The sequence below is a fragment of the Lissotriton helveticus genome, chromosome 1_1, assembly GCF_964261635.1.
Source record: "Lissotriton helveticus chromosome 1_1, aLisHel1.1, whole genome shotgun sequence".
In the NCBI taxonomy this organism is placed as follows: Eukaryota; Metazoa; Chordata; class Amphibia; order Caudata; family Salamandridae; genus Lissotriton; species Lissotriton helveticus.
Window position 1 is genome coordinate 1,717,923,730 of NC_136057.1, and position 24,260 is coordinate 1,717,947,989.

Consider the following 24,260-nt stretch of genomic DNA (forward strand, 5'->3'; position numbering starts at 1 on the left):
CAACTCTAACTCCACCCACCAACTCCACCCCTCCAACTCCACCTCCAACTCCAACTCCACCCTCCAGCTCCAACTCCACCCTCCAACTCCACCACATCCAACTCCGCCCGTACAACTCCAACTCCACCCCAGCTCCAACTCCACCCTCCCACTCCAACTCAACCCTCCAAGTCCACCCTCCAACTCTACCCTCCAACTCCCACCCTCCAACTCCAACCTCCAACTCCAACTCCAACTTCACCCTCCAACTCCACCTGCCAACTCCAACTCCACCCTCCAACTCCAACTCCACCCTCCAACTACACCCTCCAACTCCAACTCTTCCCTCCAACTCGCACCTCCACCCTCCAACCCACCCTCCACCCTCCACCCTACACTACCTCCACTCCACCCTTCAACTCCACCCTTCAACTCCAACTCCACCCTCCAACTGCACAATCCAACTCCACCCTCCAACTTCAGTCTCCAACTCCAACTCCACCCTCCAACTCCAACTCCACCCTCCAACTCCACCCCTCCAACTCAACTGCACCCTCCAACTCCACCTCCACCCTCCAACTCCAACTCCACCCTCCAACTCCAACTCCACCCTCCAACTCTAACTCCACCCTCCAACTCCACCCTCCAACTCCATCCTCCAACTCCACCCTCCAACTTCACCCTCCAACTCCAAATCCACCCTCCAACTTCAACTCCACACTTGAACTCCACCCTCCAACTCCAACCTCCAACTCCACCCTCCAACTCCAACTCCACCCTCCAACTCCAACTCCACCTTCCAACTACACCGTCCAATTCCACCCTTCACCAACTACACCCCACTCCAACTCCACCCTCCAACTCCACCCCCTCCAACTCACCCTCCACCCACAACTCCAACTCCACCACCTTCAACTCCACCTTCCAACTCCACCCTCAATCTCCACCCTCCAACTCCACCCTCCAACTCCAACTCCCCAACTCCAACCTCCACCCTCCAACCCACCCTCTAACTCTACCCACCAACTCCACCCTCCAACTCCACCCTCCACCTCCACTCAACCCACCCTCCAACTCCACCTCCAACTCCACTCTCCAACTCTAACTCCACCACCAACCAACTCCACCCTCCAACTCCAACTCCACCCTCCAACTCTAACTCCACCCTCCAACTATCCTAAAACTCCAACTGCACCACTCCAACTCCAACTCCTCCCTCCAACTCCACCCTACAACTCCACCCTCCAACTCCACCCTCCAACTCTACCTTCCAACTCCAACTCCACCCTCCAACTCCACCATCTAACTCCACACTCCAACTCCAACTCCACCCTCCAACTCCACTCTCCAACTCTAACTCCACCATCCAACTACAACTCCACCCTCCACCTCCAACTCCACCCTCCAACTCTAACTCCACCCTCCAACTTGCCCTAAAACTCCAACTGCAACCCTCCAACTCCAGCCACTCCTCCCTCCAACTCTACCCTCCAACTCCACCCTCCAACTCCACCCTCCAACTCTACCGAGCCAACTCCAACTCCAACTCCACTCCACCCTCCAACTCCAGCTCACCACCCACTCTAACTCCCACCCTCCAACTCCAACTGCACCCTTCAACTCCACCCTCCAACTCTATACTCCAACTCTACCCTCCAACTCCAACTCCACCCTCCAACTTCAAACTCCACCCTCTAACCCACCCTCCACCCTCCAATTTCACCCTTCAATTCCACCCTCCAACTCCACCCCTCCAACTCCAACTCCACCCTCCAACTCCACCCTCCAACTCCACCCTCCAACTCCACCCTCCAACTCCAACTCCACCCTCCAACTCCAACTCCACCTTCCAACTCCAACTTCACCCTCCAACTCCACCCTCCAACTCCACCCTCCAACTCCACCCTCCAACTCTAACTCCACCCACCAACTCCACCCCTCCAACTCCACCTCTAACTCCAACTCCACCCTCCAGCTCCAACTCCACCCTCCAACTCTACCCTCCAACTCCACCCTCCAACTCCAACCTCCAACTCCAACTCCAACTTCACCCTCCAACTCCACCTGCCAACTCCAACTCCACCCTCCAACTCCAACTCCACCCTCCAACTACACCTCCAACTACACCCTCCAACTCCAACTCTTCCCTCCAACTCCAACCTCCACCCTCCAACCCACCCTCCACCCTCCACCCTCCAACTACACCCTCCAACTCCACCCTTCAACTCCACCCTTCAACTCCAACTCCACCCTCCAACTGCACAATCCAACTCCACCCTCCAACTCCAGTCTCCAACTCCAACTCCACCCTCCAACTCCAACTCCACCCTCCAACTCCACCCTCCAACTCCAACTGCACCCTCCAACTCCACTTCCACCCTCCAACTCCAACTCCACCCTCCAACTCCAACTCCACCCTCCAACTCTAACTCCACCCTCCACCCTCCAACTCCACCCTCCAAATCCACCCTCCAACTCCACCCTCCATCACACAAGAACACCACCACATCCCTCAGGGACACCACCACATCACTCAGGGGCACCACCACATTACTCAGGGGCACCACCACATCACTCAGGGACACCACCACATCACTCAGGGACATCACCACATCACTCAGGAACACCACCACATCATTCAGGGACACCACCACATCACTCGGGGACACCACCACCTCATTCAGGGACACCACCACATCACTCTGGGAATACTACCACATCACTCAGGAACACCCCCACATCACTCAGGGACACCACCACATCAGTCGGGGACACCACCACATCACTCAGGGACACCACCACATCACTCTGGGACACCACTAATTCACTCTGGGACACCACCACATCACTCTAATACACCGCCACTTCACTCAGCCCAACCACATCATCACTCAGCACCACAACAGCACTGGCCTTGCTTTCTACCAACAAGCATTGCCATAGCCGATAGGACCCTCCAACTCCAACTGCACCCTCCAACTCCAACTCCTCCCTCCAAATCCACCCTCCAACTCCACCCTCCATCTCCAACTCCACCCTCCAACTCCACCCTCCAACTCCAACTCCACCCTCCAACTCCAACTCCACCCTCCAACTCCACCCTCTAACTCCAACTCATTGAACTCTCACAATACGTCTGTCCTCACATCCAGTTCAAAGATATACACACACACACATAATCTATTACAGGGGCACTGGGTGGCCTGCATTCATAAAATATCACTGTCACCCACACATCCATTCTGCAAACAGGAGGAGTGTAATGCTCCCCTACAAGTCTCTTATGCCAACTACAATCCCTCCAAGAGACCTGCCCATTCCTTATTTTGATTCATCTACATACTTACTCCAGTAACTTATAAATTAGCTGATTAGGCAATTTGAAAGGCTTTTTGAACAGCCTAGGTGCCATCTTGAGCTGTTCTTACCATCTATTTCCTTCATACTTATACATTTAACTTGCAACTTGAAAAGCAACCAAAAATATGTTTAAGCAATGACGCTGTTGTAGACAGAGAATAGTTGTTTCACAAGCAGGTGATGTTTTAGGGCATTATTCTCATATAGCAAAATGAAGCTGATTCCATGTAACAAAAGCACTTTGGATAGTTAAAAATCATTTACAAGGTCCCATAGGGCCAACATGTTTCATCCCAAGTCTAGACAATTTTTAGTAGTCACTTAGTGAGTTAGGGAGTGTTACTTGATGAAAATATGAATCCCCACAGTTTCTGATATAGGCCAATCCTTTTATGAGAACAGTAACTTAAGGTCTGGGTTTTAGGGATGAGAAGTGAGGAATTCTTTTGTACAGCACATTGCAGTGAAGGTGTTTTCTCATTCTATTTGGCGAAATGATATTAAAATATTTTGGTATTTGGGGATTTAGTATAACAACAGCATAGGTGAGAATCAAGTTTTCTTTTCTCCTCTCGCCTCCCCTGAACTGAACCCTGTTTATAGAGATAATGTTCTTTCTCTAATATTCCCCTTTAGACATCAGAAATTATTCACGTTAAAAAATAAGGTCGTAGTTCACAGACCCGTCTTGAATCTCCAGTGTTTATAAAGCATATATTGCATACTGTTTCCTACTATGGGAGGTTATGCCACTGATCTCCGACCATCACAGCTCATGGAATCCTTTGCTCTAAAATTATTGTGACAACTGAAGTTCTTGACTCAACTCATTACTTTTCTTTCTTGATTCCTAGTTAATTGTCTACAGTCTAGTTGAGTGAGCACCATCAACCACAGTTGAAATTTGAATTTCACTCAATTCAGGATGTCCAACAATGTGAGTTTTGATTTCATGCCTGTAAGTGTAAATGTGGTATTATGCTTAATGTCATTATCAGGGTTTGAGTTTCTGAAATAGAAATGAGTACTGCTACTTGAGTGAAAATTCACATGTTAAGTCCCGATTCTAAAAGAAGCTGCAGGTGAACAAAGGTAAAACATAAGACATGCAATGTTTTAAAACAGGAGAGGAAACAATATAGTGTCACCTACTAAAAACACAGGGAGTGAGAAGAGTATTTGTAGTGACCTTTGAACTATGTTTTTGTTTGATGACTGAGAAATTATCGGACCTAAATATATGGGAGCAGATTTACAATCCCCATGGGCCGCGGTGCATCTAGTTGCATGAGGCACTTGTGGCGTAGCCTGCTGAGTGATATTTACAAGCACAGGTAAAGTCATTCTGCGTGACTTAACCTGTGCTCGTAAGTATCGCCCCAGTTCATGCCTCACTTTGCGTGTTAGGGGCGGGACATGGGTGTTGATATGGGTGTTCCCACGCAACATCCATGTCCACTGATGCATTTCCAGATTTACAAGAAATCGTAAATCTGGAAATGTGTCAGAGTGTCAGAAGGTGCCCCTTCCTGCACAAGAACAATCTCCTCATGACGTAGGCATCCTTGCACCACTGTGCAAGGATGCCTGCGCCGGCGCATGGCAGCTGTTTGTGTGCCAGCTCAAGTGGAAGCAGAGAGATGCAACATACTGTTGTAAATATGTTGCATCCCTGTGCTTTGAAACTAACGCAGTGCAGCACAGCAAAATGACTTGCTTCATCGCGCTGCGTTAGTTTCTTTTAGATTTGCCCCGCGGTTTCATCCCAACTTACAATGTTAGTTTAAAAGTTCGGGAGGATAAGTAGTGAGCAAATTATAGTGCCTACTTTAAAGTTTTCACTTTCATGAAAAGAGTTGTCATTTGAGATGTTCTCAATTTTGTTGACAATCAATTTAGTTTCTTCAAAAAAAAAAGTAGGGGTGTGATCTCTTTCCCATAGTTGTACAAACATCATGTTTAGAGCTCGCTCCACTACAGGCCTTCAATGTGAAGTGAAAGAGTTACACTTGGTGAAACAATGTACTTCCCCTTCAAGGCAGGAGTGGGATATAGGGCAGCTCACCGAAGAGGCTCATAGAACGTGAAACAACACCGAATCAACCCCAGCCCACAAAACTACTCCTGACCCACCCACCAGCCAACAAACCAACCCAACCCACCCCCTCCAGCCGGCAAAACAAAATCTGACTCACCCCCAGCCTATAAAACTACCCCAACCCCACCAGCCTACTAAACTACAACAAAACAACCCCCAGCCCAAAACTACACCCAGCACAAATAAACTCATCGCTTTCTGCAAGGTCTTCTTGCTTCTGTCCGTAGCAGGCAGCAGTTAGTATGCATATTGCCTTAACCACACATATGCGTGCTTAGGGCATATGTGTGGTTAAGGCATGTGCTGTAGATCTGGCGGACTTGGAACACTCATGGTTTAGACCACAGTGTTCCGACTGTTCCCCGACCATGGCATTTGAATATAGCGGATTCCCTTCAGTAGTTAACTACTACATTTCAACGAGAAAAGGGCTGAGCGGCACAGGGTGTAACATTGTATATCAATATGATGAAATGGTGAAATCTGGTTTTAGAGAGAAAGACCAAATGATTCTTTCTGTTTCTCTTGTAGTTCCGCATGCGAGCCCGCCTGAGGGCAGTAATCTGCTGCTGCAGACCAGTCCCCGAGGGAGGTAAGTGGTCGAAAGCAAAACCCCTCATTACCTCATGCCACTAGACATAAATGTACTCTGAGGGGCAGATTTACAAGCCCCTTGACACACCGGTTCATCATTTTTTGTGCTGTACCGGTGGCGCATGGTAACGCTCCATATTTACAAGTACAGGAAAAGCCACCCTGTGTGACTTTGCTTGTCCTTGTAAATATGACCCCTTTACACGCAGCACTTTGCATGAAAGGGACTTTCCGTGGGTGTTGCTATGGGTGTTCACACGCAGCACCCATGGAACCAGACACATTTTCAGATTCACAAGGAATCATAAATCTGGAAATGAGTGTGAATTCTATGCCTCCCCAGCGGAGGCGTAGGGAGGCGCAACAAGGAGAAATGTATTAATTTCTCCTTGTTTTCTTTTCCTCTTTCTATGTGTGCTGCATTTTGCAGCACACATAGAAAGAGGAAATCACCTCTAATGATTGTTTATGTACAGGAAGGGTTCCCTTGCGGCACATCAACAATCATTGAAACAATGCAGTTTTTCAACTTCTATGGGTGCTAATGCAGCACACATAGAAGTTGAAAAACGGTATTTCTGATTGTTTTTATGCAGGAAGGGAACCCTTCCTGAACAAAAACAATCTCCCCACGACGCACTGCTCACGGCAGCAGTTTGTACGCCAGCGCAGAGGGGAGCACTGAAATGCGACATATTGTTGTAAATATGTTGCATCCCTGTGCTTTGAAAGTGACTCAATGTGGCTTGCATTAGGCACTGAGGGGCATATTATCAAGGACCGGTGTTAAAATTGTCGCCATTTTATCGGCAGGAAACTGCCGATAAAACGGCGATAATGGGCTTTATAATACACCCTTGTTAATTTCCATAGAAGCCCATGTTAATACCAGAACATGGGCTTCTATGGGAATTAACAAGGGCGTATTATCAAGCCCATTATCTCTGTTTTATATGCAGTTTCCTGCCGATAAAACGGCGATAATTTTAACACCGGTCCTTGATAATATGCCCCTGGGTCACTTTCTTGTAAATCTTGGCAAATTAGGCAATTGCCCAGGGCCCCCACCTTCCAAGAGGCCCCATGGGAAAGTGAACTTTCTCACTATTTGATCTTTGACTATTCTGTTTCTCTGTTAAAAATCTCTACCTCATGCCACTACTGACTCTTTTGTGTCATTTTAAGGAGTTTTGGGATCCCTGTCAGGACATATTTAATCTGTTATTGTGTGCTCCTGTTATAGTGTGACATATGATTTAGTATTGTTTGGCATCAAACAGGATTGAAATAATAGGAAATGGGTAATACATTTCAAATTTGTACTGTACAGATGCCCTCAAATTATGTCTTACCCAGGGCCCCCCAAATCCTTCTGAGGACAATAAAGATGATCAAGTGTAGTGTGGGCTGTGAAAATGTGCAGCCAAATGCTGGTGGTGGCCGCAGAGCTACGTTAGACGGCAGGTGTCTTTGGAAATACCTGGCTCACAGAGACCGAGGGACAGTGTATGCTGATGGCAAAAGGAGAAGCCTGGGCTCGCTCACAAATGGAATCTTTGTTCAGTACGGACACATTTTTACAGAACTCCTAGGCTGTGGATAGGAGGTACCTAACCCCAGAAATATAACGAAATATAAAGCAAAATGAACAGTTGTAGGCTGGGCCACCAAAAATGCTGACATTTTAGAACTTTCATAGATGTGGCAAATAGCTTCAGAAGTTATTGTCCAAAACAGTGACCTGGAGAAAATACATTCCAATGGGGAGCATAGGAGCAGGAACACAACTTGTAAGCCTCACTAACAAAATGCAGTGATTTGTTACATGGGCAAATTAGAAGAGCCTGCCATAGCAGTGCCTTCTAAATCCATATATATTAATCTCTTATATTTGATACAAAAGTCACAAACAGCTGCACCATTCCTGGGTAAAAAAAAACCTTATGATAAATTCACACGTATAGTCACATAACATGAACAATTGTTCAGCTGTATCTGAAGTCTAACATAGATGAGTTGAATTGACCATGCATGGTCCCCCATCACCCATCCTGACTCAAATATTCACATTTTGCAAACAGAGAAAGGCAGGCAACAACTATACAATTGGCGGAATAGGGAGACCAAGGTTGGAGGGCCTTTTTCACCAGGAGCATTACAGGACTGGCAGTGAAACGTGTAGCTACCGAGTTTCAGGACATTTTTGTATCCATCTTTAAACTGATTAGTTTTCAAGCAAACATGGCTTTTAAACTCTAGTAGATTAATAAGTTATGTTATGTTATGTTAGTTTATACTATGTTATTATATTTTATTTAATGTTATAATTTCAATCAGCAGCAACTTGGGGCATGAAGGGAGGACCATCTGAGGAGCCACTTTCCTCAGTTTGTGCAGACTTATGGGACTCTGTAATCGAAATTGACATTCAATCTAGAGATACTTGTGCCCTCAAACTAACCCTAATGTCTGACCAAAGGCTCTTTGTGATTAGCAAATGGCATTGGTGTCCTTTTGGATAGGTTAGCGAGCTCCTGGATATGCTGTCTTGTATGCCGGGGGCTTTAACACAGGATAACATTTGAGGAGTCTCATTATAAAAATGGAGAGTAACAGCTCTAGAATGTATCATGAGAGGCACTTTTATTACGTCTGCATAGTTATGGAGGCTTTGTTGGGAGTGCTAATTCTCTTTCCCTCCGTAGGCTTCCTCACGTGCAAGGTGTAGTTCAAGCAGTTAGATTTACATAGAAGTAGGATACAGGAAATAACTAAACCTGAGCAAGACAGTCTGCCTTTCTCCCACAGAATACTCTGAAATAAAATCAAGCACTGTATCACATAAATTCAACACATTCAAGATGAATCTATGATCAGTTATCATGGGGGTCTCAACTGCATTTAGGAAACGCCACACAACTCCAACAGAACACATAAGACGGAACATGTTTCACAAACTCAACACAGACAAGATATGTAATTTAGCTGGCCAGCATGTGAGTTACAGTAGCCCTACTGATTACGAAACTCACAACATATTAAATAGAACACCATCCACATATTCAGCATGCCACACACTGCAGGCATGCAGTATGATGTCTATCACAGTAGCTCCTCCAACAGAAAACATTAGCATATAATGAACACGGATTCAGATTCACTATAAAACCAAAAGCTCCAACATTACAAACACTACACACACAGCACATACACAGAAGCACATGCACACCTATACTTAGCTATTTGGAGCATGTATGCGCTGTTGGTGAACACATACAGCCTTAACCCTTAACTATCCAGTTCACCCAAAGTATGACCAGCCCACAATACCAATAACACATCTTTACTCCATAAAGCAAAGCAGAGGCTGGTCTGCTTTGTTAACACTTGCATCACGTGGAAAGCCAACAGATTGCGGACAGCACCATAGGACAAAGCCTAAGGCAAAATGTGCACTATGCAAATGCTCGAAATATAGTTTAACATGCAGATAAACTAAGCTGTCGCTGATACATTTGAATAAATATGAAATAAGAGACAACCTATAGAGCAATGATGCAAAATACCAAACATTTAGCTTTGTATCTCAATTTAGGTTTTGAGTTTAGAAAAGGTTGATATATGAAATGTATGATGGGAAGCTTTTAAGTAGATCCTTGGAGTTGATCATCAACATTTATTAGAGGTGAGCAAATAATTCCACCATTATTTTGCTATATCATTTGGTCCCCTTTCCACATATTTGTTTTCACCTTTTAGGCCTCGCCCCATTTTTTTGTTACCTACTGGTGGTGGGTCAGGTTAAGCGGATACATTTTGTCAAGTGACCTGGTGTTCACTTCTTAGACAGGACCTACTGTCCCCACACCTGACCTAATCGTTGCTTTCTTCTTAATGAAATACTTGTCATTTGTCAACCTGGATATACAGGGCCCTCGGGGAGCCACACCTACCTGCACATTGTCTAATGCTGCTTTATCTCACTGCTCTTGTTTTCAGCATCTGTTACCCCTTACACTACTTAACTTCTGTTCTGACAATTTTGACTTGATGCTGCAGTTTAAGCAAGAGCTGTTTCTGAAGGCCCAGATAAAGGGCGTTTCCATAGTCCAGTCTGGCCAATGCCAAAGTTGTTACCAATGTTCTTACTGCAGGTGGGGGAATACAAGGTTTCACCTTCTGAATTAGTTTTAGAGTTAAATGTACCTGAGAGGCGACCTTGGTTTGATGTTGGAAGGTGAGACTGTCATCGAAGATGAAGCCTAGATTTTTAGCTTTACGCACTGGGGTGGGAAGTATTCCCATAGCTGGGGGCCACCATTTCCAATACCAAATGGTGGAGTCTGAGCCCAGCAGAAGCACCTCTGTTTTACTTCCATTAAGCTTTAGGCACTTTGCCCGCATCCAGTGATCCATGCAGGTCATACACTGATTAAAGCTGGCCGCCGTTTCTTCCAGATTGCCTGAGATGGATACTACAATGGGTATCATTGGCGTAGGACACTAGCGAGAAGCCAAACTGCCTGATGACGTCAGCTAGGGGGGTGACATACTGATTGAACAGCTTAGGGCTTAAAGATGAGCCCTGGGTACCCCACAAGGAAGTGAAAATTTTTTTTGAACAAGAATCATCAATCTGAACCTACTGTAGCCTATTGTTAAGGTAGGATTTGATTAAGCTTAGTGCTAAGCTTGACACTCCCAACTTCTGAAGCCTTAGAATGAAGATGTTATGGTTCACGGTGTCAAAGGCGGCTGAAAGATCCAAAAGGATCAAGGCGGCCTTTGCACCGGAAACCAGCATAGAGCGAAGCTCCTCTGCTGCCATGACCAAGGCCGTCTCCGTACCATGCCCTTGCCGGAAGCCGTATTGTGAAGAGTCCAGCAGATTTTCTGAGGAAACAAAGGCCGTAAGTTGGAGATGTATTATTTTTTCCAAAACTTTAGCTGGGAACGGAATCCTTGCTATGGGTCGATAATTATTGTGATCGCTGGTGTCTAGGTTTTTTCAGCAGGGGGAGGATGAAGACCTTCTTACAAGCCTCTGGGAAAATTCTGGACATAAGGATCTCGTTGAAAATCAGACACAGTTGCTCGCTGTTCTCATCAGCTGCCTGTTGGAATATTTTAGGGGGGCAGGGGTCGGATGGAGCCCCTGCTTTCACCAATCTGACTATCTGCGAAACCTGTTCTACATTTGGGGGGATAAAAGCATTCAAGCCATGGCCAGGATGTCGCGTAGGTGAAGAGGGTTGATTCACTTGAGGCTCATTGCCTTTTCCACTGAAGAAATCATAGATAGAAAGCACCTTGTCCCTAAAGGAATCTGCGAGTTGATTGCAGAAGGTAACATTGCTATACAGTGCTAGTGGGGTGGGAAGTGTCACTTATTCCTTTAAAGTTGAGAAAAGTAATTTACTTGAGTTGCCCGCCTGCTCAATTTATCTGAGAGATAGCTGCTTTATTTCTCCAGAATCATCTTTTTATATTCGGTCAGTGACTGTGTATAAACCGTTTTTTTGGCTTCCATATAAGTTTTTCTCCAGCGCCTTTCAGCTTGTCTGCATAGTTGCTTCTGGATGCGCAGTATGTCACAGACCAAGGTTCTGATTTCTTCAACCATTTGCAAGTAAATGTTTTTTCTGGAGCTAGAATATTTACTGCGGTTGCTATCCAATTAGTAAAAATATTGGTGGATGTATTTACTTCGGGCATTAGTGTCGGTTTAGAGGCAGCTAATGTTAATTGCAGCTGCTGTGGGCTGATTTCCTTCCAATTTCTCCCTTTAAAAGTCCTAAGAGCAGAATGAGGACGAGTAAGATGATAGGACGAGGTAAGTACCAACCGAAAGGCCTTATGATCAGAACATGGGATTGGCAACCTCTCCTGCACTTTCAATTGAGGATTAGATATGAATATTCCATCTAGGGTGTGTCCATCCTTGTGGGTAGGATGCTTGATCAGTTGTTCCATCAAGACACTGGCCACCAGCTCTAGAAGTGAGATTGTATATTGGTCATTTATATTTTCTAAATGGTAGTTGAAGTCACCTAAGATAGAAAATTTCTGAAAGTCAACACTAGACTCGATGATATGACCTTTTGTCTCTACAAACTTGTTCTTAACCCCTGGTGGTCTATACAGCAGTATGCCGTTTAATATATAGTTTTCACTGATTGTGATTCCAAATGAAAGCAGTTCACAATCAGGACCGCTTCCTGAAGTAGAGCTTTTCATCGACAAGGTGTCCTTGATAATAATCGCTATTTCCCCTCCCCGCTTATCCTGTCTGTCATTCCTGATTAATAAGTATCCTTGGGGAATGGCTAATGATAGCTCCGGTTCAGATGTTCCATCTGCCCACGTCTCCGTGACAAATGCCATATCTATAATGTGAGCTTCCAGCAGCTCGGCGAATTCAATGTTGTGTTTAATTAAAGAGCGTGTATTCAGGAGTAGGCCCTGGAGGGACTTTTGCAAAACTGTTTGCGGGTAAAGGACTTGATGCGAGTTAAAGCTGCATTTTGTTTTGGTGAAGAGGAACTTCATGTCACACAGAGGGCACACCTTAGGCTCTTTCAAAGGATCGAGTTGCGGACAGAAATCCTTCATCTGGGGTTAAGACTTACAAGAGTATCTCTTGTATATTTTAAACTTGGGCCCAAGATCAGTAAGGAACGGAGAGGGGGGGTGGCCCTGGGCCCGATCTAGGCGCGGATGGGCGCAGACGGGCTTGCCTTTGGCGTGCCAGCGGCGCGCCCTCTGTGCATCCTCTCCGGCATGCTGCTTAAATAGCAGTGAGTCAGGCGTCTCGCACACACATCAGTTGTTTCCAACCCAGAAGTACTAGTCAGGTATGTCCGGTCCCTTAGCCCTCCGCAACAAACGGCACAAGCCACGGCAGAACGGGCGGGGAGGGAAGATCACAACAGCTGCCACCCTGATTAGCAAGCTAAAACAAAGTGCCGGTAAGCATGTGGAATGAGGTACAAAAACCAATTACGATCCCAGCAGGTGGAATAAAAGTCTAAAATGAACACAAAGTGTCAATCTCAATGCTGTTTTTAAAAATAGCAGCAGGGCAAAATGATAGGTGACAAGACCTACCGCTGATGTTCACGCGTCCGCGCCGGCATGCTGCTTAAATAGCAGTGAGTCGAGAGTCTCGCGCACACATCAGCTGTTCCCAACCCGCAAGTGCTAGTCAGGTATGTCCGGTCCCTTAGCCCTCCGCAACATATGGCAAAAGCCACGGCGGAACGGGGCGGGGACGGAAGATCACAACAGCTGTCACCCTGATTAGCAAGCTAAAACGAAGCGCCTGTAAGTTTTATGGAATGAGGTACAAAAAATAATTATGATCTTAACAGTTGGAGTAAAAGTCTAAAATGAACACACAGTGTCAATCTCAATGTGGCAAGACCTACCGCTGAATTTCAGATATAATCAATCTGTAAGAAAGTAACATGAAACATAATTTGCACAAGCACCAATGCATCTTGGACAAGTGTACTTTCTTTAGTATTTCATGCAAATTTTGCTGCAAGTTAAAAATATCTTGTGACACTTTTTTCTAAACTTTAAAAAAATGTCAAGTAACCTCTGTTTGGGCATTATTTGTACATGTGCCTGTTTCTCTGGGTTGTCATTACAGTTCGACTGATGGAATCTGTCCGGCGCATGAACATAAACATCCTCATGGCTTTTTTGAATACATCTGCTTCTGCAAATTCAAATGAGAACATCTTGTTATGTTGTAAAATCCTGGAACATCGAAAAAAGGTAACTGTGATTCTCCATTGCTTTACCTGGCATTCTAGGGAACAAGAGGCAATGTGCTTCATTTAAATATGTGGTTGTCTCATGGTATGATATATTATGTATGTGAGAATTTCAGAGTATTATATGATATGGCAGTAGAAGCCTTATCATGGAATACAGTCACAAAAACTGTCTTGGGTCCAGTGAAGCTTGTTTGTATCACCTTTGTTCAACCCTGGGTATCTGGGGCTTCGAGCAGCAAAGCTTGACAAAGGAACTTAGTGTAAATCATTTAAGAGCACCAAACAATGGAATAAGAAAGTCACACAAGAGATACAACAATACTTTATGAAAATAGAACATATTTTTAAACATTTTTAGAATCCATGTTCATCAAATTTCATTGGAGGTTCCAGGGATATGTATTTTGAAAACAACAAAAAAAACTTTCAATACAACTACAAAACAGCACTGGTCAACAAAAGTTTGTAATTTTTTTTAATGTTTAAAACAGTTAGTTTGTCGCCTTCAGCCTGACTTAAGGTCACTTCGGGCAGTGACCTGGCCACCAGACCCTTTTTCAGTTCAGTTCCAGCCTTTAGAAAACAACCACCATAGAGAACAATGAAGTGATTCCTATGCTGGGGATACAGGCAGAAAAGATGTTCAAATATCATCCTGGAGCTGTGCAGTCGACAAGGGTGAGCTGTGGGTGATTTCTTGGTGCATGGGTGAGGTGGGGAAACTTTGGTCACAGCATTTGAGGTCCCATGGCATCCTCTTTGTGACAGTCGAAGGCCAGCAGCGGCTGGGCTACTGTTCTTCCGACACAGCAATCACTGCAAATATCCTTGGTAGAGGCTAATGTCCCTCTAAGGCAAGAAATCCTTAGATAGCAGTCCTGGGTCTAGCAGACTCAAGTGCAACTTTTGGCTACATCGGAGATGTCTATAGGAGCACCCAACAGCAGTCAGTGGTGATTCCTTTGAAGAGGATACTGCTTTGACAGTTATGGCTTTCTCAACTTTGGTATCCATGGTGCTGTTCCAGGGGGCCAACCAACTAACCCTTGGAGTCAACTGCTTCAATCTGGCTCTGGAATCAATGTTTTCCCAAGCCGGAAGCCGCAGGCAAAGTCCAAATTTTACTAGTCCAAAGTGCAGCAGGTGCAGTCCTTCCAACAGTGAATCCTCTCTTTGTGCTATTCCAAGGGCAGGAGGACAGTCTTTGGTGGGTTCTTTTTCCAAATCCAATGCGTACTGATGTTTAGCATGCCAGGGGTGCCTATTTTATCCTGGGAAAGTGCCTGGGGGGACAACGTGGTCACTATCCAATGGGCTAGTAGGCCCACTCCTTTTTTGCGACAAAGTTCAAGTTATGTGTGGCATATCGCAATCCCTGTGTGCAATATTCTTGCTACTGTCAAGCCCACAGGAAAACAGGTTTGAGGACAGTGTTTTCCTCTCCGTCCCTGCCTCCAACTTGTCTGCAGGAACAAAAGTCATCCTGCTCGGGTGTGTTGTCACCCTTTAAAGGGGGCATTTCCTTTGAGCCTGCCTTTTGGGCTAACACCTCAGTTGGCCTTTCTGGGAGAGGAAGTGACACCTCACTATGCGGCAACTGCCTTTGTGCTTAAGCCTTGGAGTTGTTCACATGTCTCCCCAGGTGGGCAGAAAGCTGTCTGTTGGCCCGGGCATACACAAAGCCACTGGACTAGCTAGGGCACAGAGTGTCAACTTTTTAAAAGCTGCCTAACTTTAACAGTGACATTAATTTCGATTTGGGCATCAAGTTGAATTTGATGTAAGGTAGTCCCATTCAGAAGTTAGCCGGACTAACTTTCCTCATCAAAACAACAACTTTAAGGGTTTTGCTGCTAAGGCTATATAAACGTATATTTGTTGCTTAACAATATACAGCTCCCTGCCATATAGGTCTGTATGGCTTCCTTAGGGGTGAATTACATATATCATTAAGGGAACGGGTGGCTTTGCCATTAATGGCAATGCCATAGTCAAACTAGCATTGTGAACACTACCCTTCTAGTCTGCAGTGGGAGGCTGGTAGCCTTCTTGTCTTTTGTCACACTCTGCACCATATACTAGGGACTCACAAGTAAGTTAGTGCTTGCAAATTGGGGTCATCCAATTCAAGAAATCTTTTATAATGGGTCAGTACACTGGCACTGGGGTTAGGTTAACAGGCCTAAGTGCACTGAGTCGAAAAAACAGCAACTAGTACTCAAATAGGGGCAAGAACTGGGGCGGAAACATGCAAAAAGCCCGTTTCCTGACAGTGTAGGGTTGTAGTGTGATGTTTTTGGGCCCTAGGGTACTGCAAAGGACTATGTGGTGTGAAGTAGAGTTGTATAAGGTTAGGTTGTCTTGGCTTGTAGTCCAATGCTTTGCTGTAGTGTACAGAATAAGTAAGTTAGTGTGGTGTTGCAGTGTTATATCATATTTTTGTGCAGTGTACTATAGTCTTGTGTAGTTTGTCAGTGTCATGCTGTGCTGTAGTGCAGCTATGTGTGTTTTGTGGTGTTATGTTGTAGTATGATGCAGAGATGTATTGTAATGCATTACATCGCTGTGTTGTGTTGCAAGTGCCTGTAATGACAGATTTTCATCTAAAGCATCAATTAAGTATCCATATTGATATCGTACTTCATGGATGAGTCATTAGAGAAAACAGTATTGTAACCTTTGTTTGAACATTTCAACTCTGTTCGGTCAGAGTCTGTGGAAGAAAATGGCAGACACTAACCTCTCACCGAAACATGTCATGGCAAATTCTTTCTTGGAGTGAAGATAGAACAGTTACACTGCTAGTTTGCTGTAAAAATACTTCAGATCTTGGGGTCTACAACCTAGAACCAGAAAGACTGGATCATGCTAGGTATTCAAGATATCCCCGTAAAACAAATGTACATAACCTCATCGAAATGAAGAGCATTTAACCACTCTGGTTAATCCAGAAATGTAACCAGAATCTTACTTTGAGGGACTTATTGTGAAATACCCTGATCCTGATTACAGCAAATCTGTGAATGAAAAGCTCTCATGTCAGCTACTCTTGTCCTTACAATATGATGTTGAGTGTCATCTAAAGGAGCCATTTGTGAGACGTAAGAATGCATGGCTAGTTTCTACTCTGGATAGGGATAATTGAGAAAATTGTGGCACAAGGAAAAGGTCAATAATTACAGGTCAAAAAGTTTTGTTGGGGTTTTTTTTTTCTACGATTTCATTGCTTCATCGCAAGGGACATCTGCAACCCAGGCATTAAATCCTTGTTATATCTAGTGCAAATGTCCATCCATATGACTATTGGATACTGTATATCTCTTTGCTTTGACTGCTTTTCATCCCTACCAGGCTTTGCTTGCAATGTGTTGTCTACTGTTGCACTTGAAACCAATAAAACAAATTTGAAATTAAAAAAGACTATCATCCCTCTTCACAAAAGTAGAAATACCTGCAAACGTGCACATTTACTCTTAGACTTTGTAGTAACTTTACTGCTTTTGGCTATTCACCGTTTTCACATGTAAAGTTAGAACACAGTGGAAATGTGCATATCCTCGATCCCTGAAACTAGAGGGTGGAGGCAAATTTATAAGTGACTAGTTGCCACTGGTAACGTTTCACACTTATTTCACCAGGGCAGAGTTCTCCCTATGGTATAGTATTGGGGATTTTTAATCTTTAAAATAAGTTAATGAAAATATTTGAATGTATTTTATATTTTTTTAAACCTAAAAGAAATTGAAAATAAATTCTACAGCAATATACTATCTTGAAAGTATGTTAAAATATTTCTTGTAAATATAATAAGCTAATACAAAATTATTTATTTAAAAAATCAACCAGACAGTAAAATGTATATGTAAGATCCTGATTTTAGTTGAAGGAACACGCAGGGCTCAGACATAGATAGTTAAATCCAAGGTTTAATCCAAGACATAAAGAAGCACATCCAGACCTCAGCCTGAATAGGATAAACTGCCAGAGGTTTCAAAAGATACATTCCAACTCATAAGCTGTGATGTCACACATTGATGTCACAGAAAGAGACATAACCAGCAGTAGAACAAATGCAGAATACCACACACCTTCCCCCCATAAGAGCAAAAAAACAAGGTTAAAATATATAAGCAAAAAAAACAAAATCACAAAATGTAATCCTTCAAATGCGAAGGTTTCTTAACAATTCTAGTAGAAGAACGTAGAGAAGAACCTCCCTCCAGACCAAGAGAAGAGCTCCCCCTCCCAACAGGATCCTTGGTTACAGACTTCTGAAAATCACACAGACCAGAAAAAACACAAACCCTATTCAAGTTCCAGATTCTGTGATCCAAGGTCTTGACCGCATTCTTAAAAACCTTAATGACTTTGATGGGCGAAGAATATTTCACCTTAGCACCAGGAAGCCTCACCACCACCAAATCCCCAACCTTCACAGGAGTGTTCTTAACAGAATGTCTGGAATCAAACTGTACCTTCCTCTCCAAACATTTTTTCTCCTCCTGCTCTCGCCAACTCAAGTCTAGCTTATGAGGGGAATCAGCATCAACGTCAGAATCAACAAAGCTTTTGCCTAAGTCTCTAACCCAAGTTGGCTCTAAAAACGTACAAGGCAGCCTACCTTTAAAAAGAACAAAAGGGGACTTCCCAGTAGAAGAATGGGGAGTAAATCTATAACACTCAACTTTTTTCAGAACTTGCTCCTTCCAATTTAAACCCGCACCCTTAGCCCACGAAATGGTCTCTTTTAACACCTTATTAAATCTTTCCACCATTCCATTGGTTTCCGGGTGATACAGCGAGCATTTTTTATGCAAGATACCTCTTTCCTTTAGGAATGTCTCCATCTCTCTAGTGACCAATTGCACACCATTGTCGGTAAGTATAGATTGCGGAAGACCCTCCCTTGCAAACACAACTTCAAGAAATGTTATGACAGAGCGAGACTCTATACAGGAAGGGAAATGTATTTCAGGCCACCTTGAAAACAAGTCTAGTAAAACCAGAATGAAAATCTGCTGCCCATCAGAATAAACCGGACCTAAAATGTCAAAAGAAATATCGGTCCAAGGACCAGAAGGAAGATCCCTAATGCACATAGGTTGAACTCTTACCATCTTAGACTTATCACTCAGACTGCAAATGCCACAATCCCTGATTATTCTCTCTACATGCAAGTCTAACCCAGGCCACCAGTATGAGGAACGAATACGTTCCTTGGTTTTGACATACCGGAGTGGGATTCATGAGCAAGATCAATGATATTCCCACGCAGTTCAGAAGGAGGTATGAGTTTAGTCCCCCGGACCAGCAAGTCATTACAAATGGCTAATTCATCCTTGACACCCCAGAACTTAGCACATTCCACAGAGGCTTGTTTCTTAGAATGCCAACCATCACGCACAAGAGCAGAAAGCTCACTCAAAACAGGATCAGAGTCTAGTTTAAGTCTCCATACCGACTCCTCAACACCTACTACAGAGACTGGACAAACCATAAAACTATCCATTTCACTATCCTCAACATCATCAACCTCATGTGAAACATCCACCAATCTTGAAAGAGTGTCAGCAACACAGTTGTCAACACCAGGAATGTACAATATTTCAAACTCGTACTCTTGCAAAGCAATGACCCATTTAGTTATTCTGCTGGAAATAAAATCAAGTCCTTTCTTTGTGAACACCTCACACAACGGTTTGTGATCAGTTTTAATCACAAACCTGGTGCCCCAAAGAAATTTTTTAAATTTCCTAATCGCCCAGAAAACCGCCAAGGCCTCACGTTTAATCACCGAATAACGTGTCTCAGGATCTTTAAGACCACGTGAAGCAAACAATATTGTTTCTAGTACCCCATCAACATCCTGCTGAAGAACAGCACCAAGACCTTTCACGCTGGCATCGGTGGTGACAACAGACAAACGACCAGGGATAAAACTTTTCAAGTTGGGCGCAGACTCAAGCTTTCTCTTAAGAGAATCAAATTCCATCATGCAATCATCATTCCACAAAAACTCAGAACCCTTCTTCAGAAGACCTCTCAAATGTGCACAGTGATCAGCGAATCCCTTCACAAACTTATTATAGTACTCAATCATTCCAAAGAATTTCATGAGTTCCTCTCTGGAAGAGGGAGGTGGCATGCGTGTAATGGTATCAACTAAATCAGCTTTGGGAGCAATGCCATTCTTAGAAATAGTGTGACCTAGATAGTGGATTGAAGACAGGCCAAAAAGACATTTCTCAAGCTTAACAGTGAGGTTTGCTTCTTGTAAGGAGTCTAAAACCTTGTCAAGAAAACACATATGTTCCTCATCATTCTTTGCAAAGACTAAAATGTCGTCTTGGTACCACTGTACTGCTGTTGAAATAAAATTCAGAGCTTCCTCTTCAGAGACTTTGAGCATCGTTGTTAAAATAAACGTCAAACTCTTCTCTTCACGCACTGTAGCTGAAATAACAGTCAAAGCCTCCTCTTTAAACAAAAGAGTAAGTCACAGTCACAGTCGAGGAAGAGGCAAAAACAATACTAAATGTACTCTCCTTACCCCGAGGCTGATAGACAGAGGTTTAATTAGCCAGAAATCTTGAAGATCGAGGGTACTGAAAGGAGAGCAACATACAAGGAAGAAGGACGCTCTAACTCCTGAAGCTCTGACAGAGAGGTACGCTCTGACGTGGAGCGCTCAACAGTTGCTAGGAAACAGAGTGAATCGAAGAGAAGAAGACGGAGCTTCCTGGAATTCGTGACGTTCTGACTCAGTAGTACGCCCTGACGTGGAGTGTTGGAATCACCAATACCCCGAGGGTATTCTGAAACGTCATCAAATGCCTGAGGACATCCGAAGGAGTGGATCTTGGGGAAGATAAAACCGTTAAACACAGCCAAGTCAGAGAAGACCCAGAAGGTAGGTACTTAACTTTTCTTCTTTTATTGTGTGAAGCAGACAATTCAAACAGCGCACGCGCTTGATCCACGAGTGATGCTTAATTATAATAGCTGCTACACTTGACCTCAATAATACATTACTTTTCGTAGCCTTTTAAAATGAGAACAGTCAGCTCCTTCGATAAAAATACATGAAGTCTCTTTGTTACTTTGCTTCAATACGGTGACGGCCGCCTTTTAAATTGAAAATAGACACAGTGCACGAAGACAATCAGTTCCATCGATAAAAGAAAATGAAGACACTTCACTTTGTTTGCTTCAACACACTTGTCAGCAGCCTTTAAAATGAAATTAGACACAGACAGCCGCTATACTTATTAAAAGTAGATGAAGTCACACTTTCACTTTGCTTGCTTGTTCCAGTTGAAAGAATTAAAGCTCCAAAGTGCGATCAAGATGAAACAGCAAACTTTAATTTAGAATAAACAGCCGCAGGTGTAATCAAGGCACTTAAAATTAATTAACTGCCGCAGGTGCTATCATAACACAGATAAATTGTAGAAAAGAAGATTGAAAAGTCTCACCAATCCTCAGATAGCAGCACTTGAAACCAACTGCCGCTCTAGTTGAAAAGTAGTAGAAAATATCCAGTTGAGATTGTTATGCTTCTTCAATCTATCCTGCCGACTACGCCAATGTAAGATCCTGATTTTAGTTGAAGGAACACGCAGGACTCAGACATAGATAGTTAAATCCAAGGTTTAATCCAAGACATAAAGAAGCACATCCAGACCTCAGCCTGAATAGGATAAACTGCCAGAGGTTTCAAAAGATACATTCCAACTCATAAGCTGTGATGTCACACATTGATGTCACAGAAAGAGACATAACCAGCAGTAGAACAAATGCAGAATACCACAGTATATTTTTTTATTTAATCTGAATTAAAAATTACTAATTGTTTGTTGTTAAATGTATTTAAATTATAATAACTGTAATTCGTTTTTATATATATATACATATATATATATATATATATATATATATATATATATATATATATATATATATATATATATATATATATATATATATATATATATATATATATATATATCCATACACGTTTCCCACCAGTTCCTCCGAACTCACAACTGGTGCCTCCAATTAGCGGGGGTGTGAACCATTTCATTCAAAAACCAAAAAAGCAACTGGAACACTCCCGGGGCATTCAACATAACTTTATTGGCCACATACGCTTTTCAGCAATCAGCCTTCATTAGTGTGGCAAAAGTAAATGTTCGGCAGAACCATGAGAATTTAAGCAATTTAATGTCTCAATTGGCTACTTTCTATCCAATCGGGAGACAGTAGTTGAGCCAGTAGGCAGATGGTGAACCGACATCTCTGTTTGTTATTTTAAGGACTGTGTGACTTTTATGCCCAATGGAAAATTTGAGATGTCATCAGTGATGTCACTGAGCATGTCATGAGTGATGTAATATGTGACGTCATCAGCAGTGCATTGCATGGGCATGAGTTAAAGTTAGGTCTGCTGACTATTTCTATGGTTTTGTACGAGTGAAATCTCCAACTAACTATAACGTCCCTGAAACCTATGTTTTTTTTAGTGTGGGGTCCAACTAGCCCACTCGGTACATCCAGTAAGTGCCACAGTGGAGCTTGCCTCTGATTGGCTGCCAACACTTGTAACCAGGAAGTGTTGACAGCCATCTTGTCACTTGGTATGAGGAGAAAGAAAAACGAATAAAAAAGAAGAAAAGGTGGCAGGGTAAAAGCACCCTGACCGCATAGGCCTGATCAGAGAGTCCCACAGGGCCAAAAGAGCATTTTTTGGGGGGGCTGGATTTTCACACCCAGCGTGACTCCGGCCGAAAATATTTTAAAAAATGAAGCGCGGAAGCCTCATGTATTTAGCGCTCCAGAAGGTGGCAGACCAAAGGGTCCATTAAGGGAATGTAGAGGAGAGAAGATAAAGGGCAGCCTTGCCTAGTCCCCCTCAATATAGGGAACAAATCCATGAGGGAGCCATTGACTCCCATGCGTGCCACAGGATTAGTATATAAGAGCATGACCAAGGAGATGAGCGTGGTGGGGATTCCCAGTTTGATCAGAGCTTCTTTCAAGAAGGGCCACTCCAAGGGGTCAAACGTCTTTTCGGCATCCAATAGGGTAACTACAGCAGGTGTTTGGCAGGAGATCCTGTTGACCACTGCAAAGAGATGTGGGTGACTTGTTGTTTGAAAGCTTTATAGAAAGCTCTCATAAGGCCATCAAGGCCAGGGCCATTGGACCTGTCTAAAGAGTCGATCACCTGGGTGACCTCCTCGCAAAAAATCATCTTGCTAAAAAATTGTCATTGGCCATCAGTGAGCCAGACTTATGGCGATCTCCACCAAGTATGATGTGATCTCCGGTGCATTGTCAGGCATGCATGATGTATAAAGGAGTTCATAATAGCATTGGGACTCTGCCAGAACATCTTCGCAAACAAAAACAGAGGACTTAGAGACGGTGCGCAATTCATCGACATAACTACCTAGGCGATTAGGGTGGATTATCCGCACAAGAGTGCTGTCGGGCGCGCCCCCTCACCATGGCACGGAGCCCCAATGTGTTTCCCTAGATATGCGATTTCCCTATCAGCCAGATCGCGAAATTCAGTCAACAATACTAAACGAAGAGGAGGACTTGAAAGCAAAGTGTTTGCAAAAGTCGTTTGCCTCTGCTGGGTTGTCAAAGGAGCGAGGCTTCCCTTTGACCTCAACTCATAGCCAGGCAGGGTAGAGCATATCATATTTAAAGCCCAACTTGTGGAGAGAGTTCTTAACATCGCTGAATTTCCACCACTTTCAAAACCTTCAAGGTGGGGAGTCATGCCCTAGCTAAGGTCCCAGCTTTCTCTTACCTGCTGGTGCTATTTGATGCTAATATGAGTTTTAAACCCCTAGTTGAGGGTAAGACTTGTGATTTGGTTAAGACCACGGGGCCTGTAGCTAGCGATGCACAGAGGTTGGGCTCTTGGTGACTGGACCCTCTAGTAAAGTTTTTTTAGCCCAAGTGCATCTCCAAGGAGCTATCTGACAGTGATGTATGGGGTTTCATGACGGTCGATAAAATTTAACTCACAGAAAATACATTTTAAGGTGTGTTCTGCAGGTCCACAAAGTACCCCAGCTTTTTTTGTTCGTCAGGAACTTTGTTTTAGATACATTGGTGACCTTGTTGCCCTCAGACCCTTGCTGTGCTGGATCAAGATATAGACTGGGGAGGGATGCCAACTAAATAGACTGATTTTGTCTGATTGTCTGACCCTTGACAACATGCATCAAATCCCTTGGATTGCTTATGCGAAGGCAGCTTTTAACAGCATGGGATGGGTGAACATATACTGCAATTATTACTCCCCGTACCCCCTGGAACTCAAAAGAGTGAGAGACTTGTTTCTCAAAAGTCCCTTATTACAACATGAACACATAGAGCTTGCGAAACCCATTGTATAGGGGCATTTATTTTTAAAAACTGTTCAGGGC

General features: G+C 43.8%; 1 long non-coding RNA gene across 1 annotated transcript in view; it reads left to right on the forward strand.

Moving 5' to 3' along the window:
* Positions 1 to 5,968: 5,968 nt before the first annotated feature.
* LOC144774119 (uncharacterized) overlaps positions 5,969 to 24,260 on the forward strand; it is a 50,186-nt gene continuing 31,894 nt past the window's right edge. The window contains exon 1 of the long non-coding RNA XR_013600096.1: positions 5,969 to 6,029. This is a non-coding gene — a long non-coding RNA (uncharacterized LOC144774119). The remainder of the gene's footprint in view (positions 6,030 to 24,260) is intronic.